Here is an 18,023-nt window from a genome sequence, read left to right on the forward strand (position 1 = left end):
AAACCCACAGAATGTTGGCCACTTCCCTAGCCCTGGAACAAAAACACTAGTGTTACCCTATAGGAACAAAGCCCTAGTGACTCCATATCTAATGGCCTCCAATGACCCATATTTAATCATAGAAGAATTTTTGTAACACCGACATGGCAACAACGTCTTCAATTTAGGCAAGAATGATGCCCAAACCGCAGAGAAGGACACTGAATGGAACCTAAACCCGATCATGAGTTCGATATAGTGTCTATGGAAGAATGGCATACCATTCCCAAATGGCTAAGTCCACCTGCAACCTTTGTCCAGGGTCAAAAAGCATTTGGACACAAAAACCTTGTGTCTTCTTCCATCACAGGTGGTCGAGACATGTCCAACAACATCGGCGACTTCCAAAACTCTGCAAAAACTACAAACCCTCACATGTCTCACATTCTCCATCACAATTTTCCCCAATTCTATTAACATGTACTCCTCATGTTGCTAAGATTAAAAAAAACTATAAAAACTAACTATTATATAACTTTATTTTAAATTATTACATTATTATTAATTATAAAAAGAAATAATACGAGTTAAGCATATATATTTAAAAAAACATATAACAAGATAATTAACCATAGATATTTCTCAATTTATTATGCAGATCATTAATGTGTTAATAGGCTTTGTGACAACATCATAGGCCATTACCATGGCTTATCAATACCACATTCCCAAAAAACCATAACTCATTTTCATATGACACTTGTTCAAATGTCATTTTTTTCAATTAGTCAAATTAATTAAAATGGAAAAAAAGGCATAACTACTTTGTACATAGATCTCAACCTTTGATATGTGACTACTAGTAAGAATATTTTACAATCTTTCCTAGAGATTAAATCCCTACCATTCACCTAATAATTATTGATAATTAAATTAGAATTTTAGAAACCTGTTTCAAAATAAATACACCTATAAACAATATGGGAAGCTAAACTAATATATCCAACTCCTAAATAAATACTTTAATTATATAACCACATTTTTTTATTTTGATTATTCAAAATAATAAATATTTTTCCTATTTATGCCGTAAGGCGTTTCCCTCTGAAATGAACTCCAAAAAATGCCTTTCTGTCCTAATCTTAGCCCTCAGATCTATTGTTAGATGATTCAAGAGTAATCAACTGTGTAATTTAATAAAAAATTCTTATAAAACATTAAAAAAGCCTTAAAAATCGTTAACGTTAACCTATTAGTTAAAAATTTGTTTCTATTACCTACCAAACAGTTTACCCTAATCACCCTAATGAACCCGTCCTGCGTGCGGATAGCCACTTTTGATGCAGAGGAGGGCGGGGGTGTTGAGGATGACACAGGCGGAGTTGCTGCAGAGGAGGGCGCAGGCAGAGTTACTGCAGAGGAGGGCGGGGGACTTGCAGAGGAGGGCAGAGTTGCTACAGAGGGGCCTTCTTCTTGGTTGCACGAGGGCCGTGTAGGCCATTTTTTCTGCAGGATCGTTTTGCCCTCCATCTGAATATGGCACCCTCTGCATCACAAATGGTTATGGTGGTAGTTATTAGGTTTTATATATATTCTGGGTCACTGTTCTCATTTCTTATCTCATATTTTGCTTTATGTTTCCTGCCTTTACTATATTTTGCTTTATGTTTGCTGTTCGTGAGAACCTGCAACTCAGGTGTGACAAAGCCCTACAAGTTACCTGTTGATACAAGCTAGAAACAACAAAAAAAACTAAACAGGTGTGTTTCTTTTCCAAACTAATGCAGAGTTGTTATTTTTGTTTCTCAGGTTACATGCTCCAGTAGCAGTTTAGGCTCTTAATGGCAACAATTTGCATCTTGAAATTCTTAGAATAACCCACAATTCTCTGTTATCACCTCCTTATCAACCACCTGTAGCTTCTCTGCATCATAAGGAATATATCCTAGCAGGGATTCAGTTCATAACAATGTGATATAGTTTAAGGTCTTCATATCATTTATTACACCTTTAAAACTCTTGATGGCCTTCTTGACCCCACAGGCACAACCTGCACAGTGCATGTCAACCTTCAAAACAATAGGCTCAGGCTTAGCTTCAACCTCAAACTGCTTCTCATCAACTTTCTTTTCAGCAGAAACACCATTTTCCTCTTTCTTCTCCTGTAAACATTGGCATCAAAGCAAAAGATGATACAAATATAGAAAAATAAAAATATTCAACCAAAACTAGGCAGCCATGAAAGCAATTACCTCCCCCATTGCCACTGCAGCAGTCTCTCTTTGTAGATCATTGAACTTGTAAGTCCAGAGACCAACAACCAACGTATCCCAAACCCAAGGCTAAATGGTTATATATCCATTAAATATTCTAATATATTCATTCTGCTTAATGCCAGAGTAATGAGCAAGAGATGTCTCTGTGTACACTGTTGCCATGGAATATAATAGGCATAGTAACAGTGTGGGCTGGAGGACAATACAGAGCTCCTTCATGAGCCCAAGCATTTGTTTTCACCTCCTTATCAACCACCTGTAGCTTCTCTGCATCATAAGGAATGCTCCAGTAGCAGTTTAGGCTCCTAATGGCAACAATTTGCATCTTGAAATTCTTAGAATAACCCACAATTCTCTGTTATCACCTCCTTATCAACCACCTGTAGCTTGTCTACGTCATAAGGAATATATCCTAGCAGGGATTCAGTTCATAAAAATGCGATATGGTTTAAGGTCTTCATATCATTTGTTATACCTTTAAAACTCTTGATGGCCTTCCTGACCCCACGGGCACAACCTGCACAGTGCATGTCAACCTTCAAAACAACAAGTTCAGGCTTAGCTTCAGCCTCAAACTGCTTCTCGTCAACTTTCTTTTCAACAGCACCACCATTTTCCTCTTTTTTCTCCTGTAAACATTGGCATCAAAGCAAAAGATGATACAAATATAGAAAAATAAATATATTCAACCAAAACGAGGGAGCCATGAAAGCAATATGAATCTAAATGTAAAAGGAAGACATTTTACCTCCCCCATTGCCGCTGCAGCAGTCTCTCTTTACAGACCACTGAACTTGTAAGTCCAAAGACCAACAACCAACGTATCCCAAACCCAAGGCTAAATGGTTATATATCCATTAAATATTCTAATATATTCATTCTGCTTAATGCCAGAGTAATGAGCATAACATTTACATTCCGCATCAATATTGGCAGCATAGCATTTACATTCCTCTAGCAAAATGGAACCTTTCAATATAAACTTTTTACCATCAAAGCTTGAACAAATGAACATTAGTACCTTGACATTTTAACAGCTCATTGCCTGTGTTTCCTTTTGTTTGTACCTTTGAGCCATATGGCTCGACTATGCATCCAAACCAACAAATATCACACAATTTAATCTCTAAGTTCTTCAAAATTATTAATTTCAGGGATCATAGGCAAATTCTCTAGACTTATAACCCTAAATTTCAAATGACTATTGTACTCTATTTATAGTGCCCCCTTCCAACTCATGCATTGTAATATTAGTGGTTGTTGCCAGCTTCTTTCTCTTCAAACTTCTTCTGTGAGATTGTTTGTAGCTAGAAGTTTAGTTTCTTTCTCTTCAAACTTCTTCTGTTAGATTGTTTGTAGCCAATTGATCAGAGGATAGCAAAGTTCTATAACCAAATCCACATATACCTGAATTGCTGAGAGTATAGCAAAGGTTTATAACCAAATCTAGATATCATGAACAGGAAAAGAAACCATTTTATTTCAAGTCTACAACCTAAATATTTGAGTACAACTCAAAAAGATTATTCTCAAGGATTCTATAGCATAATGGAGTAACCATTAGGGACGGAAATAAAGTAGTCTTAAATTGATTACAGCTCCACAGATGGGAGAAACAACTTGTTGACAATGCAGGAAATGAACAAAACCAATTTGCATATTCGCATACAATTTAGCACCAATCTTTACAAGGATTTAATAACCAAGATATTAATCATGATGTGCCATTATGTCAAAATCTTCAAGTTTTCCTTAATGAGACTAACAAACTAAAATTTCTGTATTACAACAGAATTGATTAGTCCTGCTTCTTCTATGGTCTGCGTCAGATCATTCAATGGATTTGGAGGGAAACCCATTGCTTGCAGTTGATATGTTGTAGCACTTCCAGGCCTTGCAGCATCAATGAATGCCCGTATATCAGCAATTGTGTGATGGTGATTGAAGCGAGCCACCATGCGTGTCCCATCAGATAAGCGAAGTTGAATAGATGTAGATGGCTTAGAATCATCCACTGTGAGACCTTCTGAACACCGACCAGTAGTTGGTTGTACTATTGAAGGGGCACTAAGCTTAGGAGCTGATGAGCTGGAGCTACCGAGTGTTCTGCCTAAACCTTGAAAAGGCACATATGTTGGATCTCGGACCTGCATACATTTAATTTAGCAAATTAAGCTTACATATATTTTACTGATCATGAGTCTGACCACATTAGCTACTATATTACTAATAAATTTGAAAAAGAATAAAATAAGCGATAATGATTACAGAAAAAAAATTCAACAGCTGCAATGCCACTAACGTTTGACACACAGACAATATATCTAGGACAATGATTTGATCTTTATCGAGTTTAAATGTCATAAAAACAATGTATGAAACAACTAAATTCCCCCATTTCACAATTAGTATAACAGCACATGCATGAACACCATAACATTAGAAAAACTAGCACGCCATGAATTGGGCAATGGAATGAAAACATACAGGACAGTCTTCATCCCTCCTGATCAGATTGACATGTACTGGAACCCTCCTGTCTGCTGGCTCCAATTCTTTAGGGCATTCAGACTTCTAGATACTCTGCAGAAAAAAAATTCAATGCCTATAAAAAAAATTACAGTGTAGCATGAAAATCAGATTATGCTTGTTTAAACTGACAGAATATGAAACTTTCATCATAAAAATAAAAATGCTAGCACATACTACTTGACACATCATTACGATTTAGAATAACCATAATTGTCAAAAAGACATAACTGGCACAAATGCCGCTTGAATGAAAATAACGCTGAAGCACAATTCCCATTCTAAAATCTAATTTATGCATCCCTGTAATAAAAGTGGCATCATATAGAATGCGTCAAGAGAGGTTTGCAATTAGATAAGTAATTGGACCATTGAGAGGCCATGATGGATGAAAGTTGTATATATTATTATTCTCCAAGGACCACAGAGCTAACTGAAATCCATTTTTATATGATTTGTGACATAGGCAGAGTTAGTCAATATTACCATACTAGCTGACAATAGAGTTTCAGATAACAATGTGATATGGTTTAAGGTCTTCATATCACACCAGAGTTTGAATTGAACATTGAGGCTTATGATAAATACAACAAACTGTATCTTCGCACATTGTTTGATTTCTCCACTGGATTTGGTTTTGCAAGGATTGGTACAACACTTTCCATGTTATACTCTTCAATGGAAGGTAAGATTGCTCGTAATCTTTTATTTGTTTTCCTAATAACATGCCATATTTCTAGGAATATATCTTGGTAGGGATTCATTTCATAACAATGTGATATGGTTTAAGGTCTTCATATTTCTAGGCAAATATATTAGAATGTTGTTTGAAAAGATTAACATCTGGAGGACAATACAGAGCTCCTTCAACTGCATAATTTTATGACAAGTAATTGTGTCCTTACATTCAAGCTCCATATCTTCAACTACTAATATTACTCTTCCACATGAGGTCCAAAAGAAATTTGCGTTCATTTGGTTCCAAAGTTGGAAGAGCTTCAAAATCATTGTCTAAAAGCTATATCTTCTGTTTTAATCTTCTCCTTCTCCTATGTTTTGTTGGTCAGTACCAATGGAGATATGAGCTCAGTTTTCCTTCCAGACTTCCTCTGCACTCTTTCACGTAATTTTAGAGGATCCACATTTCCCTTCACAGTCACCTTGTTGATCTGCGTATCAAACTCAAGTTGTTCCACTCCTGCATGTTTATATATACATCACATATGCCTTAATTGATCAGAGGATAGCAAAGTTCTATAACCAAATACACATATACCTGAATTGCTAAGAGTATAGCAAATGTTTATAACCAAATCTAGATATCATGAACTCAAATTGTATTCTAAAGATCAGAAGGTCTAGAATACCTGAAATCAGATTCTATAACATAGCAGAACTACATAAATGAAAGACCAGAAAGACCAAAGTGCATGAAATGTGTGTTTGATTTAGGCAGATCTACCTAACACTTACTACCCATCTTTATGTTTTCTAATCTATGATGAGAGGGGACTATTCAAAAAATATTGCACATTCTGATTCTTGATGATGAGTGGAGTATTAATGTTTCAAAAAATATTACACAATTTCAATCCAAAAATACAACAGTGCATGTCAACCTTCAAAACAACAGGTTCAGGCTTAGCTTCAGCCTCAGACTGCTTCTCATCAACTTTCTTTTTAGCAACAGCACCATTTTCCTCTTTCTTCTCCTATAAACGTTGGCATCAAAGCAAAAGATGATACAAATATAGAAAAATAAAAATATTCAACCAAAACCATGAAACCATGAAAGCAATATGAATCTAAATGCAGAAGGCAGACATTTTACCTCCCTGTTATAGACATTTTTGTGCCTTATAGCTATAAGCATGAAATGTCCATAATCCAAGGGATCCAAAGTCCCTAAAGATGTTGTTCCAGCTCCTAAAGAAACAAGGTCAACCAATGACAGCTCCTCCCAGAAGTTCTCCACCAGAAACTGCTCAAAACTAGTCAAATCAGGATCAATTCAGAAGCTCCACTAGCTGCCTGCGTTGCAAAGCACCCAAATGCACTGGCTAGGTGTGTTGCAACGCACTTGAATGCACTACCCAGGTGCGTTGAGTGGGAAATGACAAGTGGCAGAGTCATTCAACGAGGTGGAAAGACAATGGAAGCTTCCAGAATCTTCTCCAATGACACTTGCCTCACTGAATTCGACCAGTGATGAGTAAGAGGCTCTCAGTCTCCAAGTGGAAGCAAGAACTGACAGAGAGAAGCCACAAGTCAAAACATAAGCTGACTCATCCTCTCTACTTACATCTATATATGGATCCCTCATCCCAGAGATCCAGAGGCTGGAATTTTGTACTTTGCAGAGAATTGTTGTTGGTTTGAGATTGAGATTAGTGCATTGGGTGACTTATGATTTGTTGGAGGTGAGGAAGGGATTCCTTTGCTGGGAGGTAGATGCTGGATCGGGACTCACTTGGTTGTATCTCCTCTTGGACTTTCTTATCATATCAATAAAACTATTTGAATTTCTTCTACATGCTTGTATATCAGTGATGTTTTGTTATATTTGCATGTTTAGCTTAATCTGATCCTGAGCTTTTTATGAATGTAAATCTATATCTTCGTGTAGTTTCTCTCTTCTGTGATCTTGCAGGAACTTAGTGAAGCTGGGCCAGTAAGGGAGCAGGCAGCGGGAAGCAAACAAAGAGAAGAGCGATTGGATCAACAAACTAGCGAAAGACATAGGTTAGTTACATCCTTCCTCTTCGTTTACATTTCATAAAGAAGAATACTCAAGTAGTTTTCCTTATTTGTTGGTAAGGCACTGTCACACCTTAGAGTGGGATAGGGGCATTCTGAATAGATACTTTTCCCAACAACAGAATGGCGACTCCACTGGGGACCGTATCTAGTTAGTTTATTTGTTTTTCTATTGTTGTTCTTCTCATAAACTTAGGAGTGGCGAATCAAACTGCATTTGCCATTTACAAATGCAAAGTAGAGATCTGCCACTCTAGTCCATTCACTGGGCCTGTTTATGATCTGAACAGCTGATCCACAAATGCTCTAACTGCCCTTTGTGATAGCTCTTAGTCCTCCTTTAAATCATCCCTCTAATTGTACCTTACTGATAGCTTTTATCCGGCCAAAAACCATAGATTAAACTGCAAACCGTGACCCAGAACCCAGAGAAAATTCTCGTTTCTGCTTCAGCGCAGGCTCTGTGAAGAGGTTCTGCATTTCAATGAAGGTCTCGAGAGGGCTACCTGCGCTGCAATTCAGTTTCTCTGTGCAACAGGTGCGCTGATCAGCCTTTGCCCTGTGCAGCTGTGGTTCTTTGCTTCATTTTGTTCAGTTTTATCTTTGATTTTTGCAGCCTGTTATCAGTGTGTGTACCTATCTGAAAACCCCTTTTCTTTGCCTCAATTCCACCTCAGTTGTATAAAAGAAACTGTATTTATTTTTTGTGTATTTGTTACATCATTTGCAGTTTCCCATTACAAAAGTAAACTAGTCATATTGTCGCCCTTAGATCTAGACCCGTCGTAAGTGTCGTTTTGATCTTAGGAGAAAGTTTGTTTGCTGTTGACAGTTGATTGCGCTTTTACTTTTGTCTTTTGGTTTGAATTTGTGAATTTCTAGTGTCGAAACAAGTGTTTACTTCAAAATCATAAAGTGTCGTAATCATCTTTTTGATTTCAAAAAGAAACTTGTTTGTGTTTTCACTTGAAATCGAATTCAAATTTGTACAACAGCTTTCTTTTTAGGCATCAATATTAAGAAAGTGAAAACAAATACATGCATTTGTGCATTTGCATAATGATAGTTTGTATGGTTTGATTTAGGAAAAGTGCATTTACAGTGTGCTCTTTGCTCTTTGAGAAAAGATTGTGTCTTTCTTTTCCCCTTGTAGCTAGGATTTTCATTGTTGAAAAGAGATAAATGCTTGCTTATCATCTTTAGATTGCATTTAGGAATTTCATCTACATCTCGTGGTGATCCAAAAAGGCAAACTTCTAAGAAATATCAACCTAAAATAAATTGAATGAACTTAACAACGCTTTGTAACTTAACGCACAACATAGAGGTCTAGGCTAGAGGCGTGTTCCGGCGTCTTAAAACCTGGTGACTGTCGGCCTCACTGATGGTTGGGTGATTCCTCCTGAGAGACGATAAGTGCCAGTACGGATTGTGCTCCCACGTACCGTCGAGTATATATTGGGAGACCCCTATAGGCATAAAACCTTTATCCATAGGAAGCCGTGTCGGCCGCCCTACTGATCGCAATGCACTGAACACAGCATTCGGGAAGATTGACCGCCCGTACCTTAAAAAGTATTCTGCGGTTTTGCGATTGGTTTGGCACACCCTCTACCTAGAACTCCAGAGCAGTCCCTTTCGTTCCTTTTCAGACTCCTTAACGGAAAAGGTCCATCTGAGCACTTGTCACTTCAGGCTCATTAAAAATCGAAGGAGACTAGAGTCATCTTTTGTTTTTTCTCGACTCTTTAAAACTGAAAAAACAAGTTGTGTCAAAGCGTCTAAAATTTATTTTAATCGGAATAACATCACTGTTCCCTCGTTGGTCTTATAGGTTAGTCTCCCTTCATCGCAAGTTCTTGTAGAATCGCTAGGAAATCTTTTGGATAGACTAAATATGTCTGAACAGCCATCGACATCCAGGACTGTGTCATCTGACACAGCAGTGGCTGAGTCTCTTGCTGCTACTCCAACGATGTTTGCCGGTATACCATCTGTCCCGGCAAGTTATCAACAACAAGCCGGAGTCCAATCAGGGACTGCTTCGACGACATGGTTAGTTCCTATTTCTTCATCCGGATTATCATCTGGTATTTCTTATGTTGAAACTCAACAAATTGATCCAATGTGTCTTCAAAGGCCAATCTACCCTTTAAGTACTGGATTGCCACCATATGGAGGGCAGTATGCCTTTTCATTGTTCCCTCCCAGAGAACAACCATATGAGAGTTTACAACAAAGTTCAGGTCAAACTGGAATTACATTCAGTGGTTGGGTACCAATACTGCCTCAACAACCAAGGGTTGTATATTCAATGCAACCAGTCCACCCTGTGTCGGATATTCCCACTATACTTGCTATGGTGACTGCATCGCAAGTACAAGCGCTACCTGTTGTATGTCAACCCCAAGTTTCTCAGGTTGCAATACAACAGCCTCTTGTCTCAACGACTCAATCACGACCTCAGGTTAGTGACTCCTTATCTGGAGTGACTCAGGCTCAAACAAGTACTATGACTCCTCATCTTGGTCAATCATCCAGTATTGGACAACAGCAAATGGTCCAATAACCAGGGCTGGTTCAATCTCAACAACCACAATTCCAGCAATCATATCAAGGACCTGAGCAACAAGTCTTTGTAAGTAATGGGCAACTGCATTTCCAAAGCGGTTATCAACAACCATACTATAATGGTTATGCCCATCAACCTTGTCAAAGTTGCCAGCATCAAATACATTATGCTGGTATGCAAAGACCCACTGCTCAGGCGATTCCATCTTATCCTGGGTATGCTTCGCCTAACCTGAATCAACAGTTTCCCTTTGTAGCAACTCTAGAATTACCAGATCTAAACCGGCTGACGAATGATCCAATTGCTTATGCCGCTTGGTGGCCAGCGATTCCGCATAAAATTCCATCAGATATTCCTAAATTTAATGGAAATCCGGGTGAATATCCGTCGAATCATGTGATGACCTTTCATCTGTGGTGTTCATCAAACACCCTAAACGATGATTCGATTAGGCTTCGCCTCTTTCAGAGGACGTTAACTGGTCCGGCAGCAAAATGGTATATCGAATTGCCTAGAGCTTCATTCGACAACTTCAGTACCCTAGCCACAACCTTTTTAACCCATTTTCAATTACCGATAAGGTATGAAACAGGAACGGAACTCCTTACCAACTTCAAACAAACGACGACCACTCACATATCTGATCATATACATGAGTGGCGACATCGTCATAGAATGGTAAAAACGTATGTTCCTGATCAGCTTTTAGCTGAATGGTTTATCAAGTCATTACTACCTTCCATCACAGAAGATGTGGCAAAAGGGGGAGTCGTCACAGAAGAGCAAGTTATCGCTCGTGCGCAATATTTGGACTTGATTTACACTCAGTCTGGCACGCTCTACGATAAAATACCTGACGCGCCTAGACTGGAATTCTCAGTTCCTCCTCCTCCTAAATCAAACAATGACTCTCATGCCATCGATGGCGTGATTGGCGCGACAGACACGAAATCGACAAAGGCTACATCTAAAAAGGCCCGTAAGATTTCTAGTCAAAATGCAAATGAGGAACTTCTTGCCTCGGGAGTAAATGCCGTGTCGACTGACAAGGGCAAACAACTGAAGCAACCAGGGGGCAAGAAGAAAAAGAAAGGGAGAAAAAGGAAGCAGGATGAGTCATCTCCTGAAAAACCTTCTGGGCAAAGGAAACCCCCTGCGGGGTGTCATATATGCGATGAGGATCATCGGACGAGAGATTGTCCACATAAAGCTGAAGTTAAGAAACTCTTTAAGAGTTCAAAGACCTCAGCACTATTGACTGATCCGTTTCCAAGCCCGGGAACCAAACTGGTTGCTAATCAAAATGCTTCCCGATCCCAAGTGCTTATGTTGTCTATCTCAAAGCAGCAAAATGATGCTTTGGCAAGGAATAAAGATTACGGGAATCCACAGCTGTCAAATAACAAGGCTAATGAGCAACCTAGTAGTTCGACAACAACTTCGACCGAAGTTATGTCACCCATCATTCCTGAACCAATGATAAAGTCGCCAAAGGGACTAGTACACAAATCGACATTTAATCCTCATGCCAAAGTAGCACAGAATTATATAGTAGAGAACCTGGCCCAATTGCCGTCCGCTATGTCGACACTTGAGGTACCACAAAATTGCCCCTCCCAAGAGCGAGCTTTATTATCAACAATAGGTGGGATTGACCCATTGGATTCCAATCTTGTGGCCTTTAATCATAAAGGATATGACCCTCAGTTACCAGCTCAACTAGCTTTCCTTATTCAAGTGAAAGCCCTCAACAAAACTGTTCATCGAACAATTATTGATGAGGGGGCATCTACATGTATTATGTCGATGAGTTGCTGGAAAAATTTAGGCTCACCACCCTTGTCGAGATCGTCAACGACATTAAAAGCATTTGATGGACGATCATACACTCCATACGGGATTTTAAGTAACTTGCAAGTTGAACTGGGGGGCAAAACAGTAGAAATTGATGTTGAAGTAATCGACGGAAACCTCGATTACAACATCCTACTGGGAAGACCATGGATATATGCTATGGCTGCTGTTGTGTCGACCTATTTTAGGAAGATTGCATTTCCCTTCCAAGGAGGAATTACAATCGTCGACCAACAAACATTTCTCCCCAACAGTTCACAAGTTACTGGAAGCATTCCAATGATCCATGGAAGCAATCATTCGCTTCAAAATATTGGAATAGGCCTCCTAAAAGACCCTGCCTTAATGGGTACTTTTTCCCTGCCGCCTCCGAGTAAGCTGGCGGAAGTGGCCACAATGGAAACCTGCAATATGAAATCTTCTATATCTAATGGATTCGGAAGATTCCTAAACATTTTGTCAGCATGGATCATCGCCCTAATAGAAATATTGTAGCAATCAATTTTCTCGGCCTGGGGGGCAAACCCAAATCAACGCACATCAAGCGTTTGGATAGATAGGTCTAAAGAATATGGTACCCCTTCAGATCCTTGGTCGCAAGTGCATGTCACTGACGAAGGAATTGTCCAATCAATGGTAATTGACGGGGCACCATGTAATGATTCCCACCATCGTTCCCTTCTCCCGAATTGTGGAGAAGATACTCAAGATGACCTTTATCATCCTTCAGTTTTTGATTTTCTATCAAATACTGTAAATGCAGTGGATTATGAGGATAGTTCTTTTACTGTGTCAACCTCATTAAAAAATGAAACAAATAACCTTTCCAAGTCTCAAAGGTAAACCTTCATTCCAACCACCGAGTTGAATGCAATGAAGCTTGGGGGGCATGCACCTCGATTTGAGTTATTATGCTGGGGGCATGCAAACTTATCGAGCAGTTTTAGCACATAGTTCAAGCTCGTTAAAAAATAAACATAAGACCGAGCAAGTGTTTCAATCCGCGTTTAAGCTCGTTAAAAAATGAACTATCCTCCGGTAAATAACCACCGTGAATGTAGCATTATCAGCCATTAAAGCCTTGGTCGTGTTTGCACCGTCACCTCCACTTTTCCATTGGCCGATCATTCACCTCCATTTGATTGTTTACCCATTTTGAGGAACAACTGTGAAGTGTGATTTCACTAGCCATCCTTGTGACACTGCCGTGATTGGAAAATTCCAACCCTTACCTGGAATCAGCTGCTACCCATTTTATCACTCATTCCTCAGAAGACGAGTCTTCTTTAAGCTCTTTTCATCTGACTCGTAAAATATGAAAAGATTGCCGAGTTTTGGCCTTCCAACTCGTTAAAGCGACCGGAAGCGCTATCCCTCCTCTAGATTTTAATCTTTTTGGACCTGAGGGATTATTGCACAAAAAGATTGAGCGCTTGTTTTATTCGGCTCGTTAAAATTATCGAAAATTCATCCCTTCTGTATTGTTTTATACTTTTTCGGACTTAAGGGATTAGATGACAAAAAAGGAATTCCGAAGTTAACTTTACGTACCTTTTCAGACTCCCTAAAAAGGAAAAGGACCGAGTTATCTTTGTTGTTAGACTCGTTAAAAGGATTAATAGCGACAAACTTGTCTTTAGACGAGAACGAGTTTCACTATCGCTAGGCTCGTTAAAACATAGCGATGGGTTTGCCCGAAGGGCAAATTATAGAACAAGCATATGTTATACTCCTCAAGCTTGACAAAAATAAAGAGGTACTGGTCAAAAATGACTGGGGAAAAATTGGGAAGAAAACTCAAAGAAACTTTATTGGTAGCATGTCGCTCTTGAACATGACACTTCCACTCCGTGCTTGAGTCGGGTTGGGTTCATTCACCGGTCACATCACCATGGTCTCGCCATACCATCCACTTTTGGGGTAAATGCTACCAATCCATCATATAAGTGTCGCCGACATGTTCAAGAGAAGTCACCCGTGTCCCATCCACTACCATACATTATACTTCATTCTTTCATCACCGCCACCCTCAACCATATATCATCAGATCGTTTTCACCTCCATCAAAATCATTTGCTCCGTTCCGTGTCATTGATGTGGGATTCATCAAGGCCCTCCTTTGACAGATCGCTTCTTGTCGACATCAGCTCATTATCCAAGAAGTTGATCTAGGAACACCCCATTCAGTACTTTGAAGCTTGCATGCCTCAATGGCAAGTTTCTCACTTCCGGCGACAGGTATACATCAATGACCTTCGACCGAAATATTTTGCATGGTGTTCGACGCCAAGTCCTTTATTCACACCACGTGAATTGTACTGCAGTACCTTGAGGGTCATTATCATTATCGGTGATTCCTCTCGCGCTTGTTAACAGTTTACATCATTGACTGGTAATCAAGCGATGTCTTTCCATGTTCGACTTCAAAACATTTCTCACATGGATCGACTTGTACTTAGAGTGAAGATCGGACGAGATTGAAGACCCCGGATCTAGTTTCATCCATCCGGGCTGCGATATATATTCAGGAAAAATAAAGACATTGACATGTACAACATTGCAGAACAGATAATCATCCTACCAAAAGGATGATGATTTCATCAGAATCATCAGTCTACCATCAGACGATTGTCTGTCCTATGTACATAAAAATGAATTTATAAAGCTGAGCATGGGAATGCCCGCCTCAGCTAGATCATGAAAACAGTATGAAAAATAATGTATTGTATTGTATCTTATTACAGGTCTCCTCCCAGCATTGAAAAAACTTCGGATCCTCCTAATAAAGCATTTCACCCGATAAACGGCCTCATACTTTAGGGGGCAACTGTTATAGACATTTTTGTGCCTTACAGCTATAAGCATGAAATGTCCATAATCCAAGGGATCCAAAGTCCCTAAAGATGTTGTTCCAGCTCCTAAAGAAACAAGGTCAACCAATGACAGCTCCTCCCAGAAGTTCTCCACCAGAAACTGCTCAAAACTAGTCAAATCAGGATCAATTCAGAAGCTCCACTAGCTGCCTGCGTTGCAAAGCACCCAAATGCACTGGCTAGGTGCGTTGCAACGCACTTGAATGCACTACCCAGGTGCGTTGAGCGGGAAATGACAAGTGGCAGAGTCATTCAACGAGGTGGAAAGACAATGGAAGCTTCCAGAATCTTCTCCAATGACACTTGCCTCATTGAATTCGACCAGTGATGAGTAAGAGGCTCTCAGTCTGCAAGCGGAAGCAAGAACTGACAGAGAGAAGCCACAAGTCAAAACATAAGCTGACTCATCCTCTCTGCTTACATCTATATATGGATCCCTCATCCCAGAGATCCAGAGGCTGGAATTTTGTACTTTGCAGAGAATTGCTGTTGGTTTGAGATTGAGATTAGTGCATTGGGTGACTTATGCTTTGTTGGAGGTGAGGAAGGGATTCCTTTGCTGGGAGGTAGATGCTGAATCGGGACTCACTTGGTTGTATCTCCTCTTGGACTTTCTTATCATATCAATAAAACTATTTGAATTTCTTCTACATGCTTGTATATCAGTGATGTTTTGTTATATTTGCATGTTTAGCTTAATCTGATCCTGAGCTTTTTATGAATGTAAATCTATATCTTCGTGTAGTTTCTCTCTTCTGTGATCTTGCAGGAACTTAGTGAAGCTGGGCCAGTAAGGGAGCAGGTAGCGGGAAGCAAACAAAGAGAAGAGCGATTGGATCAACAAACTAGCGAAAGACATAGGTTAGTTACATCCTTCCTCTTCGTTTACATTTCATAAAGAAGAATACTCAAGTAGTTTTCCTTGTTTGTTGCTAAGGCACTATCACACCTTAGAGTGGGATAGGGGCATTCTGAATAGATACTTTTCCCAACAACACTCCCCCATTGCCGCTGCAGCAGTCTCTCTTTGAAGATCACTGAACTTGTAGGTCTAAAGACCAACAACCAACATATCCCAAACCCAAGGCTAAATGGTTATATATCCATTAAATATTCTAATGGTTATTTATAGTGCCCACTTCCCACTCATGCATTGTAATATTAGTTGTTGTTTCCAGTTTCTTTCTCTTCAAACTTCTTCTGTGAGATTGTTTGTAGCCAGAAGTTTAGTTTCTTTCTCTTCAAACTTCTTCTGTTAGATTGCTTGTAGCCAATTGATCAAAGGATAGCAAAGTTCTATAACCAAATCCACATATACCTAAATTCCTGACAGTATAGCAAAGGTTTATAACCAAATCTAGATATCATGAACTCAAATTGTATTCTAAAGATCAAAAGGTCTAGAATACCTGAAATCAGATTCTATTACATAGAAGAACTACATAAATGAAAGACCAGAAAGACCAAAGTGCATGAAATGTGTGTTTGATTTAGGAAGATCTACCTAACACTTACTACCCATATTTATGTTTTCTAATCTATGATGAGAGGGGACCATTCAAAAAATATGGCACATTCTGATTCTTGATGATGAGTGGAGTATTAATGTTTCAAAAAATATTACACAATTTCAATCCAAAAATACAACATTGCATGTCAACCTTGAAAACAACAGGTTCAGGCTTAGCTTCAGCCTTATATTGCTTCTCATCAAATTTCTTTTCAGCAGCAGCACCATTTTACTCTCTCTGCGTCATAAGGAATATATCATGGTAGGGATTTAGTTCATAACAATGTGATATGGTTTAAGGTCTTCATATCACACCAGAGTTTGAATTGAACATTGAGGCTTATGATAAATACAACAAACTATATCTTCGCGCATTGTTTGCTTTCTCCACTGGATTTGGTTTTGCAAGGATTGGTGCAACACTTTCCCATGTTATACTCTTCAATGGAAGGTAAGCTTGCTCGTAACCTTTCATTTGTTTTCCTAATACCATGCCATATTTGTAGGAATATATCCTAGCATGGATTCAGTTCATAACAATGTGATATGGTTTAAGGTCTTCATATTTCTAGGCAAATACATTAGAATGTTGTTTGAAAAGATTAACATCTGGAGGACAATACAAAGCTCCTTCAACTGCATAATTTTATGATAAGTAATTGTGTCCTTACATTCGAGCTCTATATATTCAACTACTAATACTGCTCTTCCACATGAGGTCCAAAGGAAATCTGCATTGATTTGGTTCCAAAGTTGGAAGAGCTTCAAAATCATTGTCTAAAAGCTATATCTTTTGTTTTAACCTTCTCCTTCTCCTATGTTTTGTTTGGCAGTACCAATGGAGATATGAGCTCAGTTTTCCTTCCAAACTTCCTCTGCACTCTTTCACGTAATTTTAGAGGATCCACATTTCCCTTCACAGTCACCTTGTTGAGCTGCATATCGACCTCAAGTTGTTCCACTCCTGCATGTTTATATATACATCACATATACCTTAATTGATCAGAGGATAGCAAAGTTCTATAACCAAATCCACATATACCTGAATTGCTGAGAGTATAGCAAAGGTTTATAACCAAATCTAGATATCATGAACTCAAATTGTATTCTAAATATCAGAAGGTCTAGAATACTTGAAATCAGATTCTATAACATAGCAGGACTACATAAATGAAAGACCAAAAAGACCAAAGTGCATGAAATGTGTGTTTGATTTAGGCAGATCTACCTAACACTTACTACCCATCTTTATGTTTTCTAATCTATGATGAGAGGGGACTATTCAAAAAATATTGCACATTCTGATTCTTGATGACGAGTGGAGTATTAATATTTCAAAAAATAATACACAATTTCAATCCAAAAATACAACAATGCATGTCAACCTTCAAAACAACATGTTCGGGCTTAGCTTCATCCTTAGACTGCTTCTCATCAACTTTCTTTTCAGCAGTAGCACCATTTTCCTCTTTCTTCTCCTGTAAATATTGGCATCAAAGAAAAATATGATACAAATATAGAAAAATAAAAATATTCAACCAAAACCAGGCAGCCATGAAAGCAATATGAATCTAAATGTAGAAGGCAGACATTTTACCTCCCCCATTGCCGCTGCAGCAGTCTCTCTTTGTAGATCACTGAACTTGTAGGTCCAGATACCAACAACCAACGTA

The 18,023-nt window shown here is 38.9% G+C and overlaps 1 pseudogene; it reads right to left on the reverse strand.

Annotated features, from left to right (window-relative positions):
• Positions 1-3,894: 3,894 nt before the first annotated feature.
• On the reverse strand, positions 3,895-17,956 carry LOC149263202 (plant UBX domain-containing protein 4-like; annotated as a pseudogene).
• Positions 17,957-18,023: the final 67 nt, after the last annotated feature.

Source organism: Pinus tabuliformis, chromosome 6 (genome assembly GCF_031772625.1).
Source record: "Pinus tabuliformis cultivar Carrire ecotype Pingquan chromosome 6, CPIR1, whole genome shotgun sequence".
Taxonomy (NCBI): domain Eukaryota; kingdom Viridiplantae; phylum Streptophyta; class Pinopsida; order Pinales; family Pinaceae; genus Pinus; species Pinus tabuliformis.